Source organism: Canis aureus, chromosome 5 (assembly GCF_053574225.1).
Source record: "Canis aureus isolate CA01 chromosome 5, VMU_Caureus_v.1.0, whole genome shotgun sequence".
NCBI classification, from domain to species: Eukaryota; Metazoa; Chordata; class Mammalia; order Carnivora; family Canidae; genus Canis; species Canis aureus.
Window position 1 is genome coordinate 81,412,647 of NC_135615.1, and position 27,196 is coordinate 81,439,842.

Below are 27,196 nucleotides of genomic sequence, written 5' to 3' on the forward strand. Positions count from 1 at the left end.
GCTGTGGGAATCGTTTCACCGAGGCTTACACATACCCTATGACGTAAGGATTATATCCAACTTTCCAATTTGTAGTAAGAAAATGGGCGTCCAGAAAAATTGCCCAATGGCAGACTGCTGGAATTCAAACACAAGTCTTGTTGGCTTTAAAATCCTTGCCTTGAACTTCTAGTCTATCTCTAAAATCACAGGGACCTTCAACTGGGCCGAATGACTTAATTTGGGAACACGGAGGCAGCATACACCGCCCCCTGCTCACACCCTCAGCAGACGTCATCGCTGACGGGCATCGCTCAGCATCTGAAGGATGCTTTCCTGCAGGGTCTCGATGCAGTGTGGACTCTTTCCATCTGCTTCCAGCCACCTGGAGGCCCCACGTGGCATAATAAGTGAACACAGTCCTGACAAGATCGAGAACTAACCCTGGCTGCTGAGCCATGGCTCCCAAGCCCATAAGAGCCACCCTTTCCCCGGCCCCGTCCTGAGGAGGCCACAGAAGGACACTGACATCAATGCCGAAAACCAGGAGATGCCACCAGGAGCTGGCAGTGGCCAGGACTCTTGGGGAAACCACAGCCCTCAGGGCAACTCTGGAGCACCACTCACAGGGGAGGCCAGGGGACCACACTTGTGTCCCACGTTGCCCTGGGCAGGTCGCAAATTTGAAAACCAACAGAAGCTCCCAGAAAAATAGAAAATCCCAACATAGGTAAAAGAAGAAACAAAAAATTTGAGCAGACCAATCTATTAAATAAATCGAAATGGTAATCAAAGATACTTCCTCAAAGGGCCATCAGCGCACATGAGCACAGAGGTGAGCACGGAGGAGAGCACAGAGGTGAGCACAGAGGAGAGCACCGAGGTGAGCATGGAGGAAAGCATGGAAGTGAGCACAGAGGTGAGCACGGAGGTGAGCATGGAGGAGAGCACGGAGGTGAGCATGGAGGAGAGCACCGAGGTGAGCACAAAGGAGAGCACTGAGGTGAGCACAGAGGAGAGCACGGAAGTGAGCATGGAGGTGAGCACGGAGGAGAGCGCACGGAGGTGACCAGGGAGGAGAGCATGGAAGTGAGCACGGAGGTGAGCACGGAGGAGAGCATAGAAGTGAGCACGGAGGTGAGCATGGAGGAGAGCATAGAAGTGAGCACGGAGGTGAGCACGGAGGAGAGCATGGAGGTGAGCACGGAAGTGAGCATGGAGGAGAGCACGGAGGTGAGCACGGAGGAGAGCACAGAGGAGAGCACCGAGGTGAGCACAGAGGAGGGCACAGAGGTGAGCACGGAGATCATCAAAGTGAGCATGGAGGAGAGCACCGAGGTGAGCACAGAGGAGAGCACCGAGGTGAGCACAGACAAGGGCACAGAGGTGATCACGGAGAGCATCAAAGTGAGCACAGAGGTGAGCACGGAGGAGAGCACGGAGGAGAGCACAGAGGTGAGCACAGAGGAGAGCACCGAGGTGAGCGTGGAGGAAAGCATGGAAGTGAGCACAGAGGTGAGCACGGAGGTGAGCATGGAGGAGAGCACGGAGGAGAGCACCGAGGTGAGCACAGAGGAGAGCACGGAAGTGAGCACGGAGGAGAGCACAGAGGTGAGCACGGGGGAGGGCACGGAGGAGAGCACCAAAGTGAGCACAGAGGAGAGCACAGAGATGAGCATGGAGGAGGGCACCGAGGTGAGCACAGAGGAGAGCACGGAAGTGAGCATGGAGGAGAGCAGAGGTGAGCATGGAGGAGAGCACCGAAGTGAGCACAGAGGAGAGCACAGAGGTGAGCACGGAGGAGAGCATCGAAGTGAGCATGGAGGAGAGCACGGAAGTGAGCACGGAGGTGAGCACAGAAGAGAGCACCGAGGTGAGCACGGAGGAAAGCACAGAGGTGAGCTCTGCCAAGTGGATTATCCCTCCGTTACAGAACAGAGGAGAAAAGGAAAGCACGATCTCTTTTTATGAACTGAGTATAACCTGAATTCCACAGTGACTAAGGATACTGTGAGCAAGGGAACCCATAAGCGCATCCACTTATGAACAGAAGTGATAAAGCCCCGACATAAAGGGTCAGCGAACCAGGGTAAGAGTCGAGTTAAAGAAACCCAGTAGACCGGCAGCCCAGGTCAGTCAGGTGGCACAGCTTGCCTTCGAATGCCAACCCCTCCACTGCTTGCTACTAGCTGCGTAACTCCCTTGAACCCTGCCCGGGGCCCTGGACTCCACCCCCGATGACTATGTGCCACACACGTGGGTGTGCACACACACACACACACACACACATCCTCGGCCATTCGGCCACACGAGCCAACATCCACTCTCATGACTAAGGCCATTCGGGTCCCAGAGACGAAGCACATGCGGAAACTCCTACTTAACATCACAGACACAAGAGGCCACCGGAGTGCAAAGGCTGGGGACTCAGAGGACCCCGCGCTGAGCTGCAGGAGGCACGGGGCAGCAGAGGTACTTTGCAAAGAGGAAAGAGGAACCACTGTCTCAAACCTCCCTCCCAGCTCCCCTGCAACAGACTCTCGCAGAAGGAAGGAGCATTTATTTCCTCGCTTCCCGCAGGCTCCCATTTGCGGGAGTAGAGGCACCTGTGAATTAGCCGGACTGGAACCGCATTCCCAGCCGCCTCGGGTGGCAGCTCGGGGACATCTGAACATTGAACAATTCACATGACCTTTAACATTTATATGGACCTGGGTCTAGAGGCAATTATTTACATTGGCGACTACATGGACAGTGAATGCTAGAATCATGTCTTCAAAGGACAGGCGCGTTCAGTCTTCAAATAATTTTGCATTTAAAATTTTTATTGATGCATACTTTGCCTTGTAATGTTTACAGACCATTTTGAATTTTAGATGAAAAACTTTGGAAAGCTTAAGAAATTCTTCTTATTTTCTTTTTACATTTAATTTATAGTTCATAAAAGTTTAATTTTGTATACTTCGTACGTAATTATGTTTTATTTTTTTCATCTCTTATCTCACTGCTATCAATAGAACACAAATTATGGGAAAGCCTTGATTACAACAAAATTTAGTTATTTCACTGAATCGGAGGCCAGATAAGTCAGTTTTGTGGAATAAATATGTAATTTATGAATTATGTATGACTTCATTACTCATCCAAAAACTTCTGGCTTATTAACAGAATAATGAAATGTGTGGTAATAATTAAATTCGGTGATCTTGGTATCTTGTAGATTTGATCTTTATCAAGGTAGATTTCTGAGACTGGAGGATAGAATATATTTTATTTAACAGTTTGTTAACTTGTTTTATAACTTTATTTTTAAATCGAAATGAAATTTAAGGTATAAATGGGTAGGGGATTTTTGCTTGTTTTAGAAGAGTTTTTCAATTTTTTTATTGAAGTATAGCTAACATACAGCGTTATGTTAGTTTCAGGTGTAAAATGTAGTGACTTGACAGTTCTACACGTTTCTCAGTCCTCATCATAAATGTACTCTTAATCCTCATCACCTATTTAACATCCCTCCCACCCACCTCTCCTCTGGTAACCACCAGTTTGTCCCCCATAGTTAAGACTATTTGTTTGGCTCTTTTTTTTCTTTGTTCATTTGCTTTGTTTCTTAAATTCCACATTGAGTGAAATCATATGATAATTTGTCTTTCTCAGACTTATTTCACTTAGCATTATACTCTCTGGATCCATCCATGTTGCTGCAAGGGGCAAGATTTCATTCTTTTTTATGGTTTAGTAATATTCCATTGTCTATATATTTAGAATTGATATAGGACTATTCTTTTATACTCTTTCCCTGGCCCTACAAATGCTACAATAGGGCCTGATTAGCTGTGTGATTCTGGGCAAGTTAATTAGCCTCTCTACGTCTTCCTTTGTCTCGTCCAAGGAAGGGATAAAAAAATACTGCCTCATTCAGAGCTTTTGCAAGGATTGAGTTAATGCCTATAAGGCACCTATAACACTGGCACATAGAAACTTTATAATCACTTTTAGACAGTAGTGTTTAGCACAGAAGTGCAAGAATTTTAACAATAGACTGATAAAACGTCTTTGATCAAATTTAACATCCATTTTTAAAAACTCAACAAGGAATTGAAGAGAATTTCCTCAACTGGATCAATGCTACATCATAAAACCTACAGCAAATCCTTCCTTAGGTGAAAATCTTAGCCCTGTTCCTCTTTATATTGGGAATAAGGCAAAGAGCCTGCCGTCATTGCTACTATACTATTCAATATGGCACTAAAAGTGCTGGCCCACGCAGTCGGACAAGAATAAATAAAACATAAAATAATCGGAAGAAGAGAGAAAAAACTAACACTGTTCACATTTAAGATAATAATGTCAGCATCGACAGAAAAAATGTCAACCAGAATGGAAACATGTTCAGAACAATGAACAGCATCCTTCTATACTGGCAATAACCAAAGAGAGACACCACTCGTGTCATCAATTAAAAGATATATCCTGTTTTAGAATCGACCCAAATGCCCAGGAATTGGATGAGGAAAAGTTTTAAGTTATCAAATGACCAAAAAGGAAAAAAATAATAATAAAGGAATTCTAAATGTCATGTGAACATTGTTAAGATGTTAACTCCCCAAATTAATCCAGAAATTTTAATGCAATGTCAGTAAAAATTACAGCCAGAATTCGATCAAGCAATTCTAAAATAATCTGGACAAAGAAAATCGCTCCATCCTGAAGAGAAGAACAAAGGCTCCATCCAGCCTCCGAGAAAGGAAGGACTCTCCCAGACGTAGGGCAATAAAAACAGCTATAATGCTCATATAAAAACAGATGAACAGCAGGACAGCTAAGAGAGATCAGACATGGGAACCTCCTTTGTGTGCCAAGGTGAAGCCTGATAAAGGTGGTCCCTAAACCGGAGGAAAAAGGATAAAATGTGGTGGTTGGGGGCAGGGGGTGGGACTGATTTATACTGGCCTGCTCGCCAGATGGAGAACACAGGACAGGATCCAGACGGATCAAAGTCCTAAATTTAAAAAGTGCCACTATAAAGCTAAGGGAGAAGTCATAGGAGAGTCTTTTTGGCCTTGGCATCGGGAAGGGCTTTTAAAACGCACACACACATACACACAATTTCTAAGGCCAACTGCAGAAAAAAAAAAAAAAACAGGAGCGAGAGATGTAACAACATAAAAGTGATCGATTCCTGTTCCGTGAAAGCACAGACGCATTTAACAGATACATATCACTACACCAGAAGAACCCAGCAACGTCGAACAGTGACAAGTAAGGAAATCCTACAAACCAACAAGAGAAAAAAAGACCAACAAATGGAGGAATGGGCAAAGTGTAAGACTGGCCAGTTCAGGGGCCGGTAATCCAAACAGCCCGCAAGCATGCAGAGGTGTCCACCACACCTGGGTCCGCACCACACGTAGTAGAGCAAGGAGGTGTTCTATATGCACCAGCTTAGCGACACTAAAAATTACCGACAGGGGAAAAAAAAAAAAATTACCGACAGGGGCAGGGGAGGATACAGGGAGGCAGGGTGGGGTACCTCTCGGCCCCAGTTGTGGGAGCGAACCCAGCAGGACCACCGCTGCGACCTGGTGCCTGGGCTTCCCCACTCCTTGGTCTGCACCCCCAGAGAAACATCCCCCTCCAGGCCTCCGATGGGGCTTTACGAGGACATTCCCCGAAGCCTTGTTTGTGGAGCAAGAACTGGAGATGCCACCAATGTGGGTTCCACTCAAGGGGAGACGGAGACCCGGACGCATCCATGGAGAGCTGGCCTGTCCCTGGACATCCAGGCCACAGACATAACTTTGCAAGAGCGTTGGGTTGAAACGATTAACAAAGATAAACCGAGCTCCTCGGTAGCACGAGACCGGTGGCATAAGTTAACACAAAAGCCTACATATTTTATATGGATGCACACGTATCGCAGGACAGGCAACAGGCACGTGCGTCCCCGTGGGGAGGGGACGGCCGCAAGGTTGGGAATGAAAGATTTGCAAAAAGTGAAGCCAGAGAAGGGTCTTGACCAGACAAACGGTAGGATGATGTGAACTTGCTTTACCTGGGGAACAAAAATAGAAGATTTTTTTTTTTTAAAGCTAACCTAGTTTTGGCACGTGAAAAGCGTGTGAGGAATGAGTGCAAGGCAATCACACGAGATTCAATCGTCCTGGTAGAAATTAGGGCACGACTCAGACTAACAAATCTTGAAACTAGAGCTTCAAGAAAACTCGATGGGCCTTTCAGATCTCGATCTCCCTCCCTCCCTCCCCTCCTCTCTCTCTCTCCCTCTCTCTCTCTCTCTCTCTCTGCCCCTTTTTGCTGGTTTAATGTCCTTTCCTGTGCTCGGTACCTCCCAGGTAAACTGTTAATCTTCCCCCGAGAGCCCACACCCCCACCAAGAGGCTGTCCAGTCCTGCCTCCCAGGATCAGAGCGTCCCCTTGCCCCTGCAGACCCCCCGGGGCTGCCTATCCTAACCACACACGTTCGTTCGCTGGGGCTACCCCACCTGTCGGTGAGCTCTGTGGGCACCCCGCCTTCCCCGCAGGTGGCACGAGGGTGGAGGGACGCGGGGCCGTGGGCTCCATCCTGCAGCACCACGTCTGTGCCGCTTAGGACGAGGCGGAAGGCAGAGCCAGGGCTGATTAAGGCGGCTTAGCTCCACTGCACATTTCACAGAATTACAAACCGACAAACTGCCTTCTAGGCAGAACCGGCCTAATTAGCTAATTCTTTGAGATCCAGAGAGAACCCAGGTGCCCCTAAAGCAAAGTCGTGGTGGGGGATGAGCTGGACCGTGAATCCATTCCAGGGTTTGGCTACACAAAAAGCGTCTTTGGAGAAGGAACTGCCCCCTTTCTGTCCTCTCCTTGCTCAGATCTGATAGCATTTCGGTCTCTAAATTATTCCAGGTCCCGCCTTGTCTCCCATGGGGCCAAATCCTCGGCTTCTTGCCTCCCACCCCCCTTTCTGCTGGTAATCATAGTTCCTGTTTGCTGGGCACCCACTGTATGCTCGGAGTGTTTGTACCAACAGCTCTACCTACCATCGCAGCTACCCAGGAGCGGGGGTCCCTCTCTCACCTTCACAGGTATAAGCACGCTGAGGTTCAGAGAGGTCACAGACAACCAGCAAGAAGGGAACGCTGCTAGACCCCTGCCCAGGCCCCAGGTGTCCAGAATGTTCTCTCGGGCCATGCACCACATGGCGTTCTATGGAAGGGATGAGAGGAAGCTCCTATTCTCCAACAGGTTTGTTCCCTACCTCACCTTGTCCCTCTTGGAGACTCAAGGCTCTTTGGCATATGGAAGACCCCGGGGGAGCCTGTGTAGTGCGGCATCTCCTGCACAGGTTGGTTTCAGACCCCTCCTTTCCTGGGACACGGCCCAGGAAATGCCAGCGTGGCACTAGGTCAGCTTGGCAGCGAATGGGCCCACTCAGCTGCCAGCACACGATCCCCAGGAGAGACAGGGGGCCCAGCACTACGCCAACGGCTACTGTACCAAGCACCTATCCCAGCAGGGCGACGGCAGGTGGCCACAGCCATCCTTGCCCATAGAGGTGCCGTAACAGGACTTGCCCTGGGCCACTGGCGAGGCAGGAGAGATGCCGGTCTCAACCCAGTCTGGTTGGAAGTTTGTTCTTTCTGCTAAACCAAGTGCTTCTTCGAGACAGGTGCCCCCGACCTGGGCTCTAAGCCTGGGTGGTGGGCATGTGGGGCCTGCAGTATGGCTACTGGGGAAGGCCCCCCTTGGCTGCAATCTGGAGAGGCCCATGCAGAGAGGCACCTGGGCAGGGGCCAAAATGGGCTCCCCTCCCCCTCTCCGCCCCCCTTCCCCGCAACCTCGGTCCTCAGGGCTGGTGGGCTCCCACTGGGGTGCTGGAGACGTGCCAGTTCTCTCATTCTGGAAATTCAGCAAGGTTGGGAATGAAAGATTTGCAAAAAGTGAAACCAGAGAAGGGCCTTGACCTTGGAAACTAGCGAGCGAACTCTAGGAGCATGAGTTAATACTCCAAAAAGCTGGCACCTAAACCTCCGTGCCCAGTAGGCTAAATCTAGAGCATCTTATCAGCTGCAGAAGGGTCCACCTGGAAGAATTTAGGAGACAAGGTCAAGAAGCACACCATCCGTGTGTGAAGCCAAGTGCATCTGGGATTTGAATCCTGGGCCAGCCACATGGTGGCTGTGCGCGCCTGGAGGTTGGAAAGTTCTAGCATCTCTTGTGCCAGGATCTGCGCACACACACACACACACACACACACAGCCATCCCCACCCCTCCATCAAGTTAAAGCCCACCCAGGCCACTTCTGGTTCCTCCCCCTTCACCCTCCAGGGAACCAAACCATCCGCTGCTGAGTCGGTCTGGGCATGCTCAGGACCCGCGGCAGCTGGGGTCTGCAGGATGTGCTGCCCCACTGCTGACTTCATCTCCGCCCTGATGAGAGACCCCTGGAGAGCCGCACGCCCAGCAGCCTCCCCTGCGCAGAGCCAGCTGCCTGCTGGGCTCCCGCACTCACCAGCTCAGCTCCTAAAGGCCCCGGAGGGGCTCCTGGGGGCTCAGCCCCCACAGGAAGCAGGTGTCAGGGGAATGAGAGGCTGCACAGTGCTGCACCCCGTGCCAGTTTGCATCGTGGGCAGTCCTGGCATTGCCCAAGCTCATCTCAAGGAGGAATAGAGCCACACATGCACACCCAGCCCGCCCTGCACAAGCAGTGTGCACATCGGAAAGGCAATCACAGCCGCGTTCGGGAAGCAAAGGGGACGTACCACCCTTCCCAGCTCACTGGCTCCACACCCTGTGTCTACACCTATCTAACCTCTAGTGCTCAACCCGGGACCTTGGCGGTGCTTTTTTGGTTTCCACTTTACAGCCTTGCAGCGAGGAGCCAACGGGAATCTGTTCCCCCAGCAGTTCTGGTGTGTGTTGCAACATCGTCTCCCAAAGAGTGCTCTTTTTTTTTTTTTTTTTTTTTTATTGCTCCTATATCTTTCCTGGTGTAGCTAAAGCTTCCCTCTTCCTCCCAAGTAAAGGAGGGAAGAGAAACCTAAAAATAGAAGGAAATTTACATTTGCAGAGCACCTGTTATATTTTACTACATTCTTACTTAATCCTCCTAAGAACCCTGGGAGGTGGTTGGAGTGTTTGCAGCAAAGGAAAGGAGCTCAGAGGAAGCCAGGTTTGCAGGGATGAACCCTCCCTAGAAGCTGGGCATGGCCCTAAAGCTGGTGAGCCAGGGGTGGGGGGGGGGGGGGTTTCTATCTGCAGCTTCTAGGTAGTGACCTTCATGGGAAGAAGGGTGCCCTTCTTCATCCTTCCTCCTCTGCTGGCTGAAATGCAGACCTGCTGGCGAGCTCCAGGAACCATCTGGGAGCATGAGCAACTTGGAGAATGGAAGCTACACACAGCAGCAACGGAGAGAAGATGGGGCCACATGCCAGGCCAGGGCGGACCCCACCTCTACACTACCTGAAGGAGGGAGTGAATCAACTTCTCTCTTGCTTAGGCCTCTACTGTGGCTTTTCTGCAACAACCTTAAGCTGACACAGGGCCCTACGCGGTAATCTTCCCTTTGCAGACCTTATCAGCGCATTGTCCTGCTGTCTCAGCATTCGAAGGGTTAAAGGGAATTTCTAGTATTGCTCACACACCAGAGTGGTTGGTTTTCAAATATGCTTTTCCCTGACTAGGCACCATCTGCAAGAACAAGTCTCTAGGATCTCTACATTGTCCTCAACGTCCCCTGTGATGGCGATATCAGTCTGTGACAACCAGGAAAATGCCCTATAACTTCATACAGTAGGTAGTAAGACACAATGACGTTTAAAAAAAAAAAATTCCAGGAAAAAAAGAAAAGTAGAAAAAATAAGATGAGACCAGGAAGGCCTTACATACTGGCAGCCGTCTGATTGAGCTTCCTAGCAGCCAAAGCAATGAGGGGAACACAACTTATGGTGAGTTTTGGTTGCTTCCTATCTATTTTCTGGGCTTTGAGGCCTGAAAGCCACCTCTCCTGTGGGACCTAGAACGGCCAGTGCAGTCAGTGGACAATGCCAGCAACAGTCCTGGTGGCAAATGGAATAATGAGTCTAGGGTATAATATATCTAATCCTCCCAACAACGCTGGGTGTTGTTCACTGTCAACTGTGTTTTACCGATGAGGAAACTAGGGCAAAGGAAGTAAGTCACTCTGCCCAAGGCCACACAGCTAGGAAACGGCAGACCTGAGATCCCAGTCCAGGGAGCTGGACTCCGTAATCCAGGCTCTCAGGCAAGGGTCTCATTTTTATTTTTTAAAGATTTATTTATTAGGGAGAGAGAGAGCGAGTGAGCATGTGGTGGGGAGGGGCAGAGACAGAGGGAGAGAGAGAGAGTCAAGCTCACTCCACGCTGAGCATGGAGCCCGACACGGGGCTCCACCTCACGACCCTGAGTTCATGACCTGAGCTGAAACCAAGGCTGAGCCACCCAGGTGCCCCAGCCAGACCTGGGTTCAAATTTCATCTGCTGTCCACTGCTGAGCAGCCTTGGACAAGGGACTGCACCTCTCTGAACTTCTGTTTCCTTACCTGAGATGGGACTAATCCCATAAACCAAATGGGGTGGTTTTGAGAAGACAACAAGAGAAATCTGCAGGTAACCAATGTGGATGAGACTTTTCCGGCTGCCCTGGGATTACACCTGCGGCCAAATGAGAGATGAGGAGGGTCAAGGACTCTCAGAGTCCATAGGGCACTGACAAGTTATGGCTCCAAATTGGGGTCAGACTACCCCCTCTTGTCCCCTGCCAGGATTTACCAGGAGGCACCAGAACCAGCCCTAAATACCGACTCTCCCCCCACATATTGTGCACAGAAGGTTGGCCTCACAGAGAACAGAGTGTTGGCCATGGAGAGGTGATGCACGCAGAGATGGGAGCTTTATCAAAAAGCAGGAACCTGGAGGTGCCATCAGAGCAGCAGGACCCCCAGAATGCACAGAGTAGAAGCCCCCCACCCTCTGCCACCTGCCCAGTCCACTCAGGAGTGAGCCCCCCACCCTCTGCCCCTCCTGAGGACCTGGGGAAGCTTGGGGGTGGTTGTTGAGTAGAGAGCTTTAGACGGGATAGAAGAGCTGAGGTCCTAATACAGATTGGACCATGTTCTATAACGGGAAGGGGCCAGAAAATACTGAAAACTGCCTGAAGACATTAAGGTCCAAGAAAGGAGAATTCCAAGAAATCCTGTTAAAGGCAACCAGTGGAAAAATCAAAACCGTTTCCGGTCTTTACCCACGTAGTAATAATACTCTACGGATAGAGACCTTTGCACAGGGTCTGTGCACACGGCAGGTGGTCACATGCGTCGCGCACACCAGGGTGAGAGAGCCCCAGTCGGCCACTGCAAGCCTCCCCCCAACTGGGGACCCCTCAGGGCCAGCCCCTCTCCAGGGAAGCTGCTGGATTTGAACATTCCTACAGCAGAAGACACGGAGTCCTCTGGTGGCACCTGTCCCTTGGGTGCGTCTCCCCTCCCCCCGCCCTCTGCTGACCTCTGTTTGACTCTCCTTGACCTTTAGGCTGCCGCCACCTAGGTGACTAGTGATGGCAGGACAGGGTCCTCAGTCCTCACTTTCTCTTCCCTGGTGTCTCCCGTCTTCTAAGGCACTGGGCGGGGACATCTGCCTACAGTAGGAGCCTAATAAGTGCTCAGGGGGCCCTTCCTTGCACTCAGACTGAGGCAGCAGCGGTCCTCGCTTGGCTGAGCCACCCAGTCCCTGATGCAAAGAGGAGGGGGCGCTGAGGGGGCCCGCGGGGGGGGGCAGGCCCAGGGCTGGAGGTGTGGGAGTCACGCACCCCCCAGATGGCGGAGAGGAGGGCGCGGCGAACACGCATCCCAGCTCCAGTTAGGAAGAACCGGGCGGAGGGGGGAGCTCTTATTTTTTCCCCCTCTCTCCCTCGTGTGATGTGCTTCTGACACTAATCAGGGATCCATCCCCCTGGGAGCCAACAATAATGATTAATGGTGTTAAATATAGCCAGGGACCGCCAGGGCAAAATTAGGCGCCATGCATAAAACATCAGTCGCCTCGTCAGGCAGGCGGATCAGCCGGGCCTGGTGGCCGTGGACCAGCACCCGCCACCGGGTGGCCCGAGCCAGCCGCCCCCTGCCCGTGGGGTGTCTGCCGGGGGAGCCTACCGTGCAGCGAGCGGCCTTACGTGCCCCCTGTGGACGGAGCCACCACCGGGCCCCGGAGTTAACCCAGAATGAAGGGACTGGTACTGAGGCGCTGGAAAGAAACTGTGCTCAGGACCCACGTGGACCTGGGTTCAAATCCCAGCTCCTCCATCTCCTAGCTGAGTGGCCTCGGGCAAGTCCCTTGCCACTCCTGAGCCTCGGTTCGCTTTTCGCAGCCAATAGGGAGCGTCGAGGTACAGGGAGTCCAGACATCTACGTGGCGGGCACTCAGAAAATGTTGGCGCCCGTATCCCACTGGCTGTGGGACTTCGAGCAAATTACTCAGCCTCTCTGAATCCAAGTTTCTCACCTACAAAACGACGTCTCCCGCCGTGGGGCCTGGAAGACACCTAGAATGTGCTCCCGCGTGCACCGACTGCGCAGGGGCCAGGTGGCAGCGCCGATCCTGTGCAGGCGCCGTCCTGGGTGCTGGGGAGAGTCCAGTGCAGGAGACGTCCAGCCCCTGCCCCCGGGGACCTTACAGTCCGAGGGCGAAACAGGCGGTAGGTTAAACAGACGAAGTAACTACACATTATTAAGTATTTTCTAAAGGGAATGAAAGAGGCTGAAATAAAAGCTAAGTGGGACCGGAAGGGGCTGCTCCACGGGGGGACGTGGGAGGAGGCCCCGGCGCGTCTAGGAGCATGGGGGCGGTCACTCCCGCCCGGCGACCACCCTGCCTGGGCCGCGCCACCCACACCAGCGTCCCTGCCTCCCTTGACACGGGTCCCCGCCCTCCCGGGGTGGGGGGGGGGGCTGGCATTGCTTGTGCCCTGGGATCCATGGTCTCCCAACTCCTCGGTGTGCACACGTCCCAGGAGGCGTTTGTTGATCATTATAAATGCGCGCTGCCTCCCAGACTTCGTGGTCTTCGGTGAACACACACCAAAACAGGACCTTAGCGGAGGACGTGAGGTTCTGCTGCTGTCGCAGGTGCTCCACGGCTTTCCACACCCGCCTGGGGACCCACGGAGCCCACTCTGGTGGCCACTGGTCCAGAGCTGCCCGCAGCCCGGAGGTGGCCCGCCGCTCGCCTCCCTTCCCCCCACAGGGGCACCGCTGCCAGGGCGCATCAGCTCTGGGGGCCCCTGCTCCTGCCCCCTCAGCTCTCCCTATGGCCCAGGTGGGGACTCCTCAGGAGGACAAGCCTGCCGCCCCTCCCTGCGGCTGTCTTCCTCCGGGAACTCCCCTGACCCGACCCCGTGGCCTCACCCGGCCAAATCAGCCAGCACCCCCGACGCAGGCAGCCCCACGACTTGCAGGGGGTACGTGGGTGAGGATGCCCGTGGCCAGCAGCGACCTCCCAGGCCACATTTTTTTCTGTGCTCAGGGGTTCGGCCTTGACACCCCTGTGGCTGTGTCCTGACTAGCCCCCTGACCACGGCCACCTGCTCCCTGCTGCGCTGGTTATAATGGTCTCCTCTGAGCTCCCCGAGGGTGGGACCGCTTCTTATTGGTCCCACGTCTCGGGTGTCTGGCCCAGGGCCTGGCACAGGTCCTACGGCGTGGCAAACGTCGGTTAGACTGAGTTGTGGCAAAAGTAACGCGAACAGGCAAGGGCGAGAAAGCCTTCTAACTGCGGAGACCCAGCAACCACGGAAGAAAAGGTGGGAATTTCTAACCACATCACAATTCAGAGCCACGAACAGGTAAGAGACGGCGGAGGATCTTGGGCAAGGGGACCGCTCTGCAGAGGCCAGAAGAGGCTCCGTATCTACACGGTGCAGAAGGCTGACAGGCCCACGAGGCGGGGACGAATGATGCTCCGGACAAATGAACAGGTGCACGGTTCTCAGAGCTCATTCACAGGCGACAGCGTCCAAGGAGCCAAACAGATCCAGAGCTGCTCGGACCCGCGGCTGGTCGGGGAGATGCAAGTTCAACGTTAAGGATGCGATTTCACTTGATACCTCTCAACGTGGCCAAAACTAACTGGACCAGCAATGACTCTTGCTGGCAGGGTACAGGGAAAGGACAGGTCTCACACTTCTAGGGTTTATAAACGTGACCTGTTAGGCCTCCGGGGAAATCAAGCCGGAGACGGCTATTAAAATTAAAAGCACATAAACCTTCCGGCCCATTGCAGGATTCGACTCCTGGAATCATACCCCGGAGAAATAAAATCTAAGGATTCGCCTAAGGATGTAGGTGTGCACGGAGGTTTATCCTCATGCCGCTGATGACGGTAACAAATGGACGAGGAACAACATCCGACCGGGGAATGGCTGGTCAATGACGGTACATCCGCACTCTGGAATACTATATGGTCGTTAAAAAGAATGTGCTAGAACTACAGCTCTAGCTGTTTCCATAGGGGCAGGGCTTCCGCAGGGCACGGGTGAAAGAGAGATGACTCAGGAATGGGAAAACATCAACATAGGTCTGTGTGTGACTCTAAGAATGTGGGGAAAATATGAAAAGATCTACTAGAGGGTCTCAGAGTGGGGGTGGGAGGGGATGATGTCACTGAAGGAGGGTTAGGGGATAAACACACTGCAGGAAAAGTATGCTAAAATGTATAAGAGTCATGCATTTCTATAAAACTGCCTAGAAAGGCGTTGACATAGGGGCACCTGGTGGCTCCACGGGTTAAGCATCCGACTCTTGGTTTTGGCTCAGGTCGTGATCTCAGGGTCATGCGATCCACCCCTACATCAAGCTCCGTACTCGGGGGGGGGGGGGGTCTGCTGAAAATTCTCTCTCTCCCCCTATCTCTGCCCTTCCCCTCACCCCGCTCATGCTCCCTCTCTAGAAAGTAAATAAATAAAAGAAAAATAATAAAATAAAAAGGACACTGACAGGTATATGCAGAGGAAGCCCACATACATGTTCCTCTCCCTCCTTTATCGCCCTTGACCTCGTGCGCACTTTGAATCTTTCACTCTTCTTCCCGCCTCACATAATTCAGGCAACAAAAAAAAAAAAAAAAAGAAAGAAAAAAAAAAGGAAAAAAAAACGTTTCAAAATAAGAAGCTAAACACCTTATTTTGCTGGCACCCGTAATGCTCCAGAACACAGCCCACGACTACAAAGCAAAACAGATCTGATAGCCAAAACGGATTATATATTCTTCACTCCGAGGAGAGAAGTGCTTTGAGCTAATTACTCTTATTTTATACAATTTAAATAAGCTTATTAAGCTCATTGTGGCAGACAAGCCTGAAGGTGACCCTGACGATCTACGTCGTTGTATAATCCCCCCCACCCTTGCACGGGGGTGGGGCCCGTGGCTTGCTTCCACCCAACAAAACACTGCAAAGGTGATGGGACTCCCTACGATCCTGTTCCACTCCCTGAGACTCTGCCCTCGAAGGCTGAAGACAGAGGCCCTGCTGCCGGCCTTGAAGAAGTAATCCGCTGTGTCGCCAGCTGCCTCCAGAGAGAGCCACGAGGCAGAGGTCAGTGTGCAGCCGCTAGGAGCCGGTGGTGGCCGACAGAGCCCGAGCACAGTCCCGGCCACCAGCCAGGAGACAGCGTATGTCCTGGGTCACACAGCCACAGGGAAATGAATGCTGTCAACAGCCTGAGTGAGCCTGGAGGAGATGCTTCCCTGATGGAGCTTCCCACTGAGCACACAGCCCAGCCCACACTTTGACCGCAGCCTTGTCCGATCCTGGAGCGGAGGGCACAGCCCAGCTGTGTGGCCCCAGGCCCGCAAAAATGGTGAGATAGTAAACGTGTGCTGCTTCTGCTTCGACGTCTGTCGTAATGTGGTAAGCAGCAAGAGAAAACAAATACGCTCGTCAAATTAAGAAATAAAAGGTTTAGGGGCACCTGGGAGGCTCAGCGGTTGAGCGTCTGCCTTTGGCTCAGGGCGTGATCCCAGGGTCCTGGGATCGAGTCCCGCATCGGGCTCCCTGCATGGAGCCTGCTTCCCCCTCTGCCTGTGTCTCTGCCTCCCTCTCTCTGTGTCTCATGAATAAATAAATAAAATCTTAAGAAAGAAAAAGAAAAGAAAAGGTTGAGTTGAGAAGAACATACCAAGAACCCTAAGACGTGGCCATTGGGATAAAGAATGGAGATCCGAACCCGCAAAAGGTGTCTGGGGCCCTGGAGTATCAGGGCCAAGGACCCTGCAGGCAACCCGGCGCAGGAGGGGTCTGATATCTGAGAGCCCGAAGGACCAGGAAGGAGGTGAGGACGGGGATGTTCGAGCTCCCAACTACGCCCGTGACAACCTGCGGGATGGGTGCTTTCACCGCCCCCTGGAACGGAAGGGGCCCGTGCAGATCCTCTCATCCACAATCAACGAGACCTTTCCAGGGAGCCTGCCCGGCCCCATGTTTGCTGCACACACTGAGCCCTCAGGGCCAGCGCTGCCATGGAACGGACAGGACCCCCCCCCACACACACACACCCCGAGTGCAGGGATTACCTCCACTTCGCAGATGAGAGAACAGGTTCAGAGGTCACACAGCCAGCAGGTCGCTCACACCGGGCTGCATCCCCTCTAACTCCACAGCCCACACTCTTGTAACACACCACACGGCTCCTCTGGGCCTCAGCTTTCCCGTCCATAAAATGGGAAGAAGCATGGTGCCTGTCTCCCGGGGAGTAAATCAGCTAATGTGTGCCCGGCAGGACAGGGGAGGTGCCGACTCTTTGCTATTGTTCTATACTTTGTCAAAATAATGCCGACAGAGGGGCGCTGGGGTGGCTCAGTCGGTTGAGCATCCAACTTTTGATTTTGGCTCAGGTCGTGATCTCAAGGTGATGGGATAGAGCCCCTCATTGGGCTCCATGCGCAGGGAAGAGTCTACTCGAGATTCTCTCTCTGTCTCTCTCTCTCTCTCTGCCCCTCCTCCCCCCTAAAATAAATAAATAAATCTTTTTAAAACTTCAGACAAGAACAAAAGTCTAATTTCTGAATAGTAACAACTCCTGGGGAAACAGGTTTTTAAACTCATTCTTCCAAACACATGGTACCTTTTCTTCACCCGCAGGGGTCAATAGAACCAATTTTCTAGGGTCCCTAATGAGACACGTAAGTAGGGGGCCACCTCCCCATATCAAGGACAACAGGTCCTGACACGTTCAGCGTTTGACCCGTCTGCACAGTTAGAGGCAGGCAGGCTGATTGGTGGAGGACAGACCCCTGTTCAGACCCACACGGGGACCCGGGCCTGCCGCAGACACCCCAAGCTCCAGCCGACGGGCCAGGACATCATCTCCTTGGACCAGCCCAGGCCAAGAGCTTTGTCATTCCAGAATTCCAGGCCAGCGGGGCCTGAGAGATGCTTCCCCCAGAAAACAGGGCTCCTCTTAGAATGGAGGTGAACACTTGCCCGCCGCGGCCCCCAGGAGATGACACCTCCGGGTCATGGCTGTGCAATTCTGGGTTCCCCTGGAGCTCACCAGAGACAGAGAGCTCATCTCTAGGACACGTCCGAGGGCCAGGGGTGCAGGGGCTGCAGAGAGCCGATGGGCAGAGGAGCAGGATTCCTTCCCCTCAATTCCAAGCCAATTCAGTCCAGGGCGCAGCATGAAGTAGTGAATGTCTTCACTAACGAGCTCCACCTTCACAGAGAGCCCCGGGCATTATCTGACACCGGGACCCAGCCAGGATCACAGGAAAGCACGAAAGCAGGTGCATCACACTCCGCTCCAGGCGCCCCGCACCCGAGGCCCAAGCCTGGCATCAGCGGAAGGCTCTGCGCCTTAGGCTGTACGACACTCCCCCCACGGAAGGAGGACAGCAGGTGTACAGCAGGAGCGGCAAGGATGTCCACAGCACAATTGTTTACAAAGAAGGAAAGGAAACGGCCCTTTGTCCAAAACACAGAAGATTGGTTAAGTTAGGGAGCTTCCGCACGACCGGCCTCCGTGCAGCCAGCACAGACGCTTCGTGAGCGCTTCTGCGCACGAGAAGGTATTAAACACTTTAGGTTAAAATGTGAGCTTCACTGTTTCGTGTATGATCATCCCTTTCGTGTCAAGTAAAATACGGAGGAGAAGGTTCAGAAGGTCATAGATCGAGGCGGTCACCGTGGCCGTCTGCGTAAGGAGATTAAAGGGATTTTTCCCTTTTGCTTATCTGCATTCCTCATTTTCTCTCCCACGAACAGATACTGCTTTGTACAGTTTAATAATAATGGAAAAAAAAAAAAAAGACGAAGTAAGTACTTTAGCTTTCACAACCAGGGCGCACTTTCACCCGCATGATCTCTTGTAATCCTCATACCAGAAGCAGATGCAGCAGCTCCAGCCCCGCCTAAGTGCCGCATCCGAGCCAAACCTTGGGTGCCATCCACGGCGCCATCCACGGCGTTTCCAGCTATTTCTTCCCATTTGTATTTCTGAAATCCTTCTCTTCTGGCAGGGGTACCAACTGGAGCCTCTGGGGGTCCAGAGGCGGGCTTTGGGGACACAGGAGGCACATGCCCCCAGAGTTGTCCACCAAAGGTGTGTGTGTTCATAATGCACATTTTTCTGGGGAAGAATCTGGAAGATTTTATATTCTTTTTTTTTTTAAGATTTTATTTATTTATTCGTGAGAGACCCAGAGAGAGAGAGGCAGAGACACAGGCAGAGGGAGAAGCAGGTTTCATGCAGGAAGCCCGATGTGGGACTCGATCCCGGATCTCCTGGATCATGCCCAATTGGGCCAAAGGCAGGTGCTTAACCGCTGAGCCACCGGGGCTGCCCAGATTTTATATTCTTAAAGATGGCTAGGGCACCTGGGTGACTCAGTCGGTTAAGCATCTGCCTTCGGCTCAGATCATGATCCCAGGTCCTGGGATGGAGCCCCACATCGGGCTCCCCGCTCAGTGGGGAACTTGCTTCTCCCTCTCCCTCTACCCCTCCCCACTCAAAAAAAAAATGGCTGTGACCCCTGAGAGGTGCGACCCTCCAGAACAGCCCTCTGCCCACCTTCTCTTTGTTCCAGCCAGCTCCTTCATTGGTGCTCGTTTTCCAGATCCTGTCCCCCCTTCTATCTGGGCTCCCCATGACCAATCTGCTGCCCGAACAGTCCCACCTGCCAGCGATGTGTCCTGCAAGAGTGCTGTCCCTTACCTCGGGGTCTCTGACAAATCAGAGCAAGCTCTGTGTCTTTGTGGGGGGGAAATGCACAAGGTGAGTCCTGTTACAGACCTGGGTGGTGGGTGCCTACCTGAATCCCACCCAGCGGTGGCCTCTGTAGTAGCCTGAATAGGGTCCCCTAAAAATTCACATCCACCCAGAACCTCAGAATACGACCTGATTGGGACATAGGGTCTTTATAGACGTAATTCATTAAGGATCCCGAGATGAACTCATCCTGGGTTTCGGGGAGGGCCTAAATCTAATGACTTATAAGTTCCTGGTGTCCTAAGAGAAGATGCAGAGCCACATGGGAAGGATGATGGGGGCAGAGAGGGGAGGGATGGAGCCTCAGGGGGAGCCAGTACCTACATCCCCCTGCAGAGCCTTTGGCGGGAGCGTGGCCCTGCCCGCACCTGATTCCACTACAGTGATACATACTTCTGGCCTCTGGAACTGTGAGAGGATACCCTCCTGTTGTTGAAGCCACCAAGTTTGTGGTCATTTGTCCAGCAACCCTGGGAAATGGACCCAGCCCCCAACCCCAGAGAGACTGGAGACGCCCGTTTAGAGCCTCTTTGGTACGAGCAATAATCCCCAGGTGTGCGTGTGCTCCCTGGACATCCTTCACCCTTCATCTTCAGGGCACCCCCACCCCTACTTTTCTCCAACATTCCGGATTCGAGACCAGTTCCATCAAGCCAGGCTCGGCAGCCAGCACCCTCCGCCACATCTCACACCCTCCACTCACCTCCCACGTCCTATTAATAAAACAAAGTAAAAATTAAATTACTTCTAACACACCCCCGGTCTGCTTTCAAGAGGGCTAGATGGCTTGAAATTCTAATTTTCTTTCCAAGGTCTTAAAATAATTTCACAAGAGCCCGGGCGATGCCACCCCCACCCCCGCCTGCATCGCACAGCGGGATTAGACAGCAGGAGTTCGGGCTGCAGCATCAGAAAGAGAAGGAAGGAAGGACGGTGCCTGGATGGTGGGAGAAGTGGGGTCCGCTTCCGGCCCCCCTGCAGACTGGGAGGTGTCTCTGGGGAGACCCAGCCCTCCCCGACCTCCGTTCTGCTGTCTGCAATACCCCCGGGAGGCATTCCAAGGTCCGTCCAGGCTGATGCCACCTCTTGGATACAGCCAGTCTCGAAACCAGAGGTTCTAGTCCTTTTTCAAAAGGTTTCAGCTCAGGTCATGATCTTAGGGTCATAAGATTGAGTCCCATGTTAGGCTCTGCACTCAGTGGGGAGTCTGCTTGAGATTCTCTCCCTCTGCCCCTCTCAAATAAATAAATAAATAAAATCTTTTTTTTTTTTTTTTTAAATTAAGGGGCATCTGGGTGGCTCAGCAGTTGAGCATCTGCCTTTGGCTCAAGGTGTGATCTCGGGGTCCTGGGATCGAGTCCCACATCGGGTTCCCTGCATGGAGCCTGCTTCTCTCTCTGCCTGCGCCTCTGATTCTCTCTGTGTGTCTCTCATGAATAAATAAATAAATAAAATCTTTTAAAACAATAAAAAAATAAAAGGCATAGGGTCCATCTCCATGGGCTGCCCCTCTAGCAGTAACCATGGGGGCCCCACAGAAAGGTGGGGGAGCCACAGATCCACCCTGGAGTGGAGTCACGACGTAGAAGGGAGCCATCCTGGAGAGACGCCCCCCTCATCTCAGACTCTGCATGGGCAAGAGCTAGACTTGCCTGTTTTAAGCCACTGAGATTTCAAGACATATTCGTTAGTGCAGCACAGCCCGGCCTAGCCTGACTAGCACAGTACAATTTCCTTCTAAGGATGTGACGATGAGGAATCAGGGCAGAAGGTACATGGGATGTTCCTGAACTCACAAGTGGACTCAGCAGTCAAGCCCAGAGAGCTTGGCAAAGAATTTAATGGACACGACAGGTGCGGTGCAGGGCAGGAGGGATGGTCTGGGCCTGCCTCTGATGCCAGCCAGGTGCAGGGCACAGGGCACAGGGCAGAGACCGCTTTCCGCAGAGATCCACCCAGGCTGACGTTGAAGGAGGAGAGAGGGCAGAGGAAGGAAACGGATCCATGAGAGGGGTCAGCAGGTGCAGATGCCCAGAGGAGGAATCCCACAGGATGCCCTGCATGGAACTGTTCGGTGTGGCTGCATCTCAGGGCATGTAGGGGCTGGAGAGGCAGGAAACGGAACACCGGGGATGGGGAGCGACTGGAGGCGCTCCTTGAGGCCACCCCACCCCTCGCACAACCAGCCCTGGGAAGAGGTGGGTCTACAGCCAGGGCCGGAAACACACCCAGCTTCTCCCGGCCCCGAGGAGGCAGCGGTCAGCAGGCCCCCTATCATCGTACACCAGCACGTCTTCTAGGGCAGCCCACGTGCCACCGCATGCACGAGCAGGACCCGGGAGGGGGGCCCCAGACGCACAGCCCTGGGGTGCCTTCGACCCTCAGACGCTCCCTGCCCAAGGCTCCTCAGACACATGGTGGCTCCCAGGACAGCCCATTTCCACAGTTAGACAAGAAAAGACCAGTCATCCCCCTTCCTTGTACCGAGAACATGGGCACGGAATAGGGAAGCAACTTGCCTAAAGCCCCACAACAAACCCACAGCACAGTTCTGTGCCCAGAATGCACACCAGGCCTCAAGCATGCTGCTCTTTCTCCCACTCCTCTGCTTTGGAAGATCCCAGGGCCCTTGGGATTTCCGTCTCACCGGAAACCGGCCCTTCCCTGAATCGGCAGGCTCACCCAACCATAAACCTCCAGCCAACCAGACGTCCCTTCTACTTTTTCTGCAGGAAGGAAGGGAAAGGACTCAGGGTCTCCCTGGGAACAGCTGTGCTTGGTACCTTTCATGGATTCTGGTGAGACCCCAGCCCTGTGTCCCTCCCCCTCCATCCCCCTCCCTCCTAGGGTACGGCCCCAAAATGCTCCAGCCTTGCAGCCCCTCAGCCCAGTGAGACTCCAATGAAGGAAGAGCGAGCCCTCTGCACCACAGCTAGAATCTCGAGGTTGGTGCCCAGATAAGCCCTCCCTGCGCATCCGCAACCTCCCAGAGCTGCCTCAGCCCACCTTGGCGTAGGGGGCACGTCCTGGCTTGCTGTGGGCAAGGCACGTGCCCTTGGAAAAGCACATGCCTCCAGATGGAGCAGTTCTAACTGTTCCCCGGACCCGGTGGGACCACCCTGTCACCCACTCAGCCCTCCAGGCAACCAGCGGGCACCTCCACCCACTCCGCCAGCTTCCAAGCACACGGTGCAGCAAGCGGGGGGGGGGGGGGGGGAGGCAAGAGGCAAGTCGGCAGGCCTCAGATGGAATGTTCTAGCACAGATGCCACCACCCTGCTCCCTCGCCGTCGCAGCAGACATCACTAATCAATCACCAGATTCCTTCCCACCGAGTCCAAGCGCAGCCCGGGATAGGTGTGCGCCCCACTCTGGCTGCCCACGCCGCCTATCAGGGCTGGTGCCCGGGGCGAGAGCGCCTCCCCGCACCTGCTGTCGCCGGCCAAGGATCTCGACACGGGGCCGCCTTCCACCTCCTGGCGCGCGTTTATCTGGTGGCATCAGTGAAAGAATCAGGACACGCTGAGGAGCAGGAACGCCGCATGCCGGGGGCCCGGGGATCACGAATTTCAAGAGGCATTTTATGGAGCAAGGGATGCTGGGCACACAGAAGTCGCTTGGGGGGGGTGGGGTGGGGGACTAGGATGTAAACAACCGGTCGGTGCTCTGGAGAGGCCAAGAGGTTCCTGGAGAACCAGGACGCGGTAGCTTAGATTTCCTGAAAGTTCTGACCCAGCACAACATGCACCGTATTTGCTTTTTCTTTCTTTCTTTCTTTCTTTCTTTTTTTTTTTTTTTAAGGAGCTGGGCTTGCTTGCTCTAAGTCAGTGAGTTCCCGACTTAGGAATAGAAAGCAAAGGAAAAGGACAGATAGGTCCCTCTGGAAGGAAAAGCCTCAAGAGTGAGGCCACCCAGGGACTGGTGCTAGAACCAGTCTTATTTTAAAATCCTTTCAAGGGAGCTGAGCGGAAGAACGTAGGTGAGACTGTCAAGCTTGCAGATGGCACTGGGTGCCTGGGAGGGAATATGAGGCCGGCAGGGACATGCGGCAGGGACAGGGGCACAGGGACAGGGACAAGGGGACAAGCGGAGCGGGGAGCGTAGAAGGGAAGCCGAGTGGGCTCGGGAGAACGCAGCTGCCCAAGCCCCCAGGAGTGGGGGTTCGCAGGGAGCCTCCCTCCCACCTCCGGGAGCTGCCCGTGCACCAAGGGAAGCAGAAGGGTCCAGAACAGGAGCAAGAAGAGCTCAGAACCAGCACATGAGCCCGGCCGCCCACTCCAGGCACCTTAGACTCCCATGCTCCTCTTCCAGTCATTCATGGAGTGATGCCTCCTCCAGGAAGCCCTCCTTGATTCTCCCTGCCCCCCGATATCTCCTCTCCTAGCTCTAAGACCTCCCCTCCGCGACCACGCTGGGTGCATGAGCCCTGGTCTGTCCACCCACCAGACTGAGGGCACCGGGAACGGGTGAGTGTCAGGAAGGAAGGAGGAAGGGAGAGGAAGGGAGAAGCCTCAGGGAGCTCCAGGCATAAACAGAGACGTGGAACCGAGGCAAGCCGGAGATGGAGGCTGTACCTTTGGTGTTGCATCAGGATGAGGGCCCAGCTGGCCCTCAGATTTAGCTCTCACTGGGGTGGGTGACCTCGGCAGCAAACAGCACACACCCCCGGTCCAGGCCTGCAGAGGTTTCCCTTTGGATGTCACTTCTGCGTCCACCTGATGGCACAGCCCTGGCCAGCGGCACCTGCAGGCCTCTGGCACCTATCAACTTCCCTCTAGAACCTCCTGCCTCCCCAGTCCAGGGCTTGTAATGACCCCCTCGGTCACTCTCATCCCCAGAGCCAACTCTTTCCTCCACCACCAGGCAGAGCTAAGTCAGGCCACGGAAGCCAATCCAAGGGGTGGACAGGGGTACACATGGGGTGGGCAGGGGTCCACAGGGTGGATGGGGGTCCATGGGTGGGAGGGGATCCCTGGGTGGGCGGGGATCCATGGGTGGACAGGGTCCCACAGGGTGGGCAGGGGCCCACAAGGTGGACAGGGGCCCACAGGGTGGGCGGGGGCAGCCTCTGTCGGCTTCTCCCAGGACCCCCATTCCTGCCCCGTCCACCTGGACACCTTGGGCCCCAGACCTCCTCCCTGATGTCAGTCCCCAGTCTCTACCCCACTTGGGGGGGGGGCCTTGGCCGCTGCCTGCCCTTCTGGCCTCAGTGTGACCCCCGTATTTTGAGAGTCAGACTTAATTCCGCTCTGACCTGACAGGTCACCTCTGAGGAGCCAGCAGGGCCGCCCCCCCGACTTCAGAGAGAAGCACCTCCCAGGAACCTCCAGGCCTCGCACCTTACGGCCAGGCTCCCGGGCCAGGCGCCCTGCCCAGGAACAGGACCTGAGGAGGCCTACAGGCCATGTCCCAGGGGGAGGCAGATGCACCCAAATAAGTGAGAGGGGACATAGACAGTGGCACCGAGATCCCAAAGACGGTCTCCCTCAGCTTCCCCCCGGCTGCCTCCATCTGGCCTAGAGCCTGGTGCCCTCAGTGGATGTCGGAACAGGGTGGCTCTGGCCTCACCCTCTATCCCCCCTGCTCAGGGACCCCAGGACCTCGAGCTCCCTGCTGTTCCTCAAACACTCCAGCCATGCACCTACCTCAGGGCCTTTGCACTTGCTGTTCCTGCTGCTGGAACACCGTCCCCTGGACAGCGGCCCGGCTTGCTCCTTCACCGCCTTAGGGTCTCTACTCGGACGGCACTTTCCCGTCCATGGGCCTTCCTTGGCCCCTGGGGAGTTGAAATTGCAAACCTCCCTGACTATTCTGCAGTCTCCCTATCCCCGTTCCTTGCTGTATTTACCCCCGTCCTGCGTAGCGCCATCTGCGTGCCACAAGCCCCCCGCGGGCAGAGGCGTTCACGTGATACTCACGGAGCACCTACTACGTGCCAGGCGCCACGTCTGGCCCTGAGGACGCAGCCGTGGACCAGGCAGCTCGCAGTACCCTCGAAGGGACCCTGCGGAGGTGGCATCAGGTCCCCCGCCTTATAAAGTAGAAAGCGGGGCCCCCTGACGTCCTGTCCACCCCACGGTAAGCAGCGTCTGTCGGCACGGGCCAGGCCCTGCCCTGTGCACTTTGCAGGGATCCCCTCAGTGAATCCTCTCGCTAACCCCCACCCCCACTTTATAGACGGGGGGTGGGGGGGGGTGGGGGGTGGTGTCGGGGGACTTGAGTGCAGAGAGGCCAAGAAGGGCGCCAAAGCCACACAGCCGATGTGACGCTTCCACAAGGAAGCAAGCGCTTCCCAGGCCTTGTCACCCCTCCGACGTGACCACAACAGGAGGGACCGGAGAGGCGAGGCGGCTTGCCCGAGCGCCCGCAGCAAGGTGGGGTGGGCGCTGACCCCGGCTCCCAGCCCAGTGCTCCCCTGACTTGCAAGCCCGTGCGGGGTGCTCGGCTGGTGGCCCGGAGCCGCCCGAACAAAGAAAGCCTCCGCGTCTCCTAAACACATAAAACAAGCCCCTAATCCGTGTTATTAATGTAAATAATATTGCGGCAAAGAAAGCGCGCTCCCTGCCTCCCCGAGGGGCTCCGGGGATTACGTCTACAGTGTCCGACGCAGCAAGGACAATAACCAATTGACTCTTATTAAAACTCCAATAATGTTGGCGTGATTGCGGCTTTGATAAGAGCCCTGCTGTGAGCGGGGGTCAACCACATTAGGAAAATGTAATTAGACTAATAAATTCCAGGCAATCTTTTTTCCCCCCCTCACTCTCTCTCTTTACTCCAAGGAGGAGCCCCACACAAGACCTCATTACTCCCAGGGAGGCCCCGCCGTGGGCGGGACTGCAAAGGAAAGCGGATTCTCAGACCCCCCCAGGTCTGGCCGCACAAAGGCCCCCTGGGCTCCCGCAGCGGAGCATTTGGGACCTAAGGCCAAGGCCAAGCAGCAGACAGCCCAGGCGGCTGCAGATGCATGGGAGTGCATGGGAGCGGGGCTCATAATAGCGCCCCGGGCGGTGCCTTGAGATTCTAAAAGACCAGCTTGGGGGGCTCAGCAAGGGGGACAGGCCTCAGAGAAGGCGCAGCTTCACCCAGGCCCCAGAGGCCACCCTAGCCACCACACTGCAGGGCATAAGCCCATCTCCCAGGGTGAGGCCAACCCTACAAGAAGGAGCCCCTGTTTAGAAAGGACCCTGCCCCCCCTCCTGACCCCTGACCTTCCTCAGTGGAGTCCATCCTGCTGTCACACGGGCTTTGAAATTGCAAACACACTCTGCTGGGATCCCTTCCTCAGGGAACAGTGTGAGCGCTGCAGGAACAGAAACGGCGGGTGCACAGAAAACCACAGCGGCCGGGCCGGGCCGGGCAGCCAAGGGACCCTCGAAGCACACCCGCCACCTAGGACGACGGCCCCCCCCCCCCACCTGCACCCGCTGTCACAACGCTCCACCCTGTGTCCCAGGACTTTCCCTCCTGCCACTGCACCAGCAACCTAACCCCCCACCCTATTCCCCTCTGCCACCCCCACCTCCAGCCTATTCTATATATATATTTTTTTTTTCTCTCCACCCACCAGACTTTTACTCTCTTTACGTCTCTTTTCTTCTTCTGGGTCACAGGGCAGCAGGTGCAGGAACCGGGCAGGCAGCCGGCAGGTAGGGGGAGCGTAACTCCCACGTGCACACTTCAGGTCTTTTTAGTAGGTGTGTATTTCTTAGCCTTAAACACAGAGAGCACTCGGCCACCCTTCAGTGTGTGTGTCCCTGACAAAGTGCGTGACTGCGGTACCTAACCCCATCTTCCCACAAGCCTGGGGGATTTTATTGAGCAATATCGACAGGCACACATACTGTCGGGTGATAGAAGGGGCTGTTGCTCACACGCAAAAGCCTCACACACGCGAACCACACTACAAGGCAAGGGTGCTGGGAGGATCACGTCCCCAT

At 54.5% G+C, this 27,196-nt stretch overlaps 1 protein-coding gene across 4 annotated transcripts in view; it reads right to left on the bottom strand.

Moving 5' to 3' along the window:
• Nucleotides 1–27,196, bottom strand: part of ACTL8 (actin like 8) — a 64,571-nt gene that overhangs the window by 20,097 nt on the left and 17,278 nt on the right. The window contains exon 1 of one of the 4 annotated variants that reach the window (XM_077899412.1): nucleotides 8,493–8,600. The exons of 2 other annotated variants lie outside the window; for them this stretch is intronic. The gene's annotated coding sequence lies outside the window, so the exon portion shown is untranslated. Of the gene's footprint in view, nucleotides 1–8,354; nucleotides 8,472–8,492; nucleotides 8,601–27,196 lie in introns of those variants that run through there. One more of the 4 variants, XM_077899411.1, reaches the window with a different exon arrangement.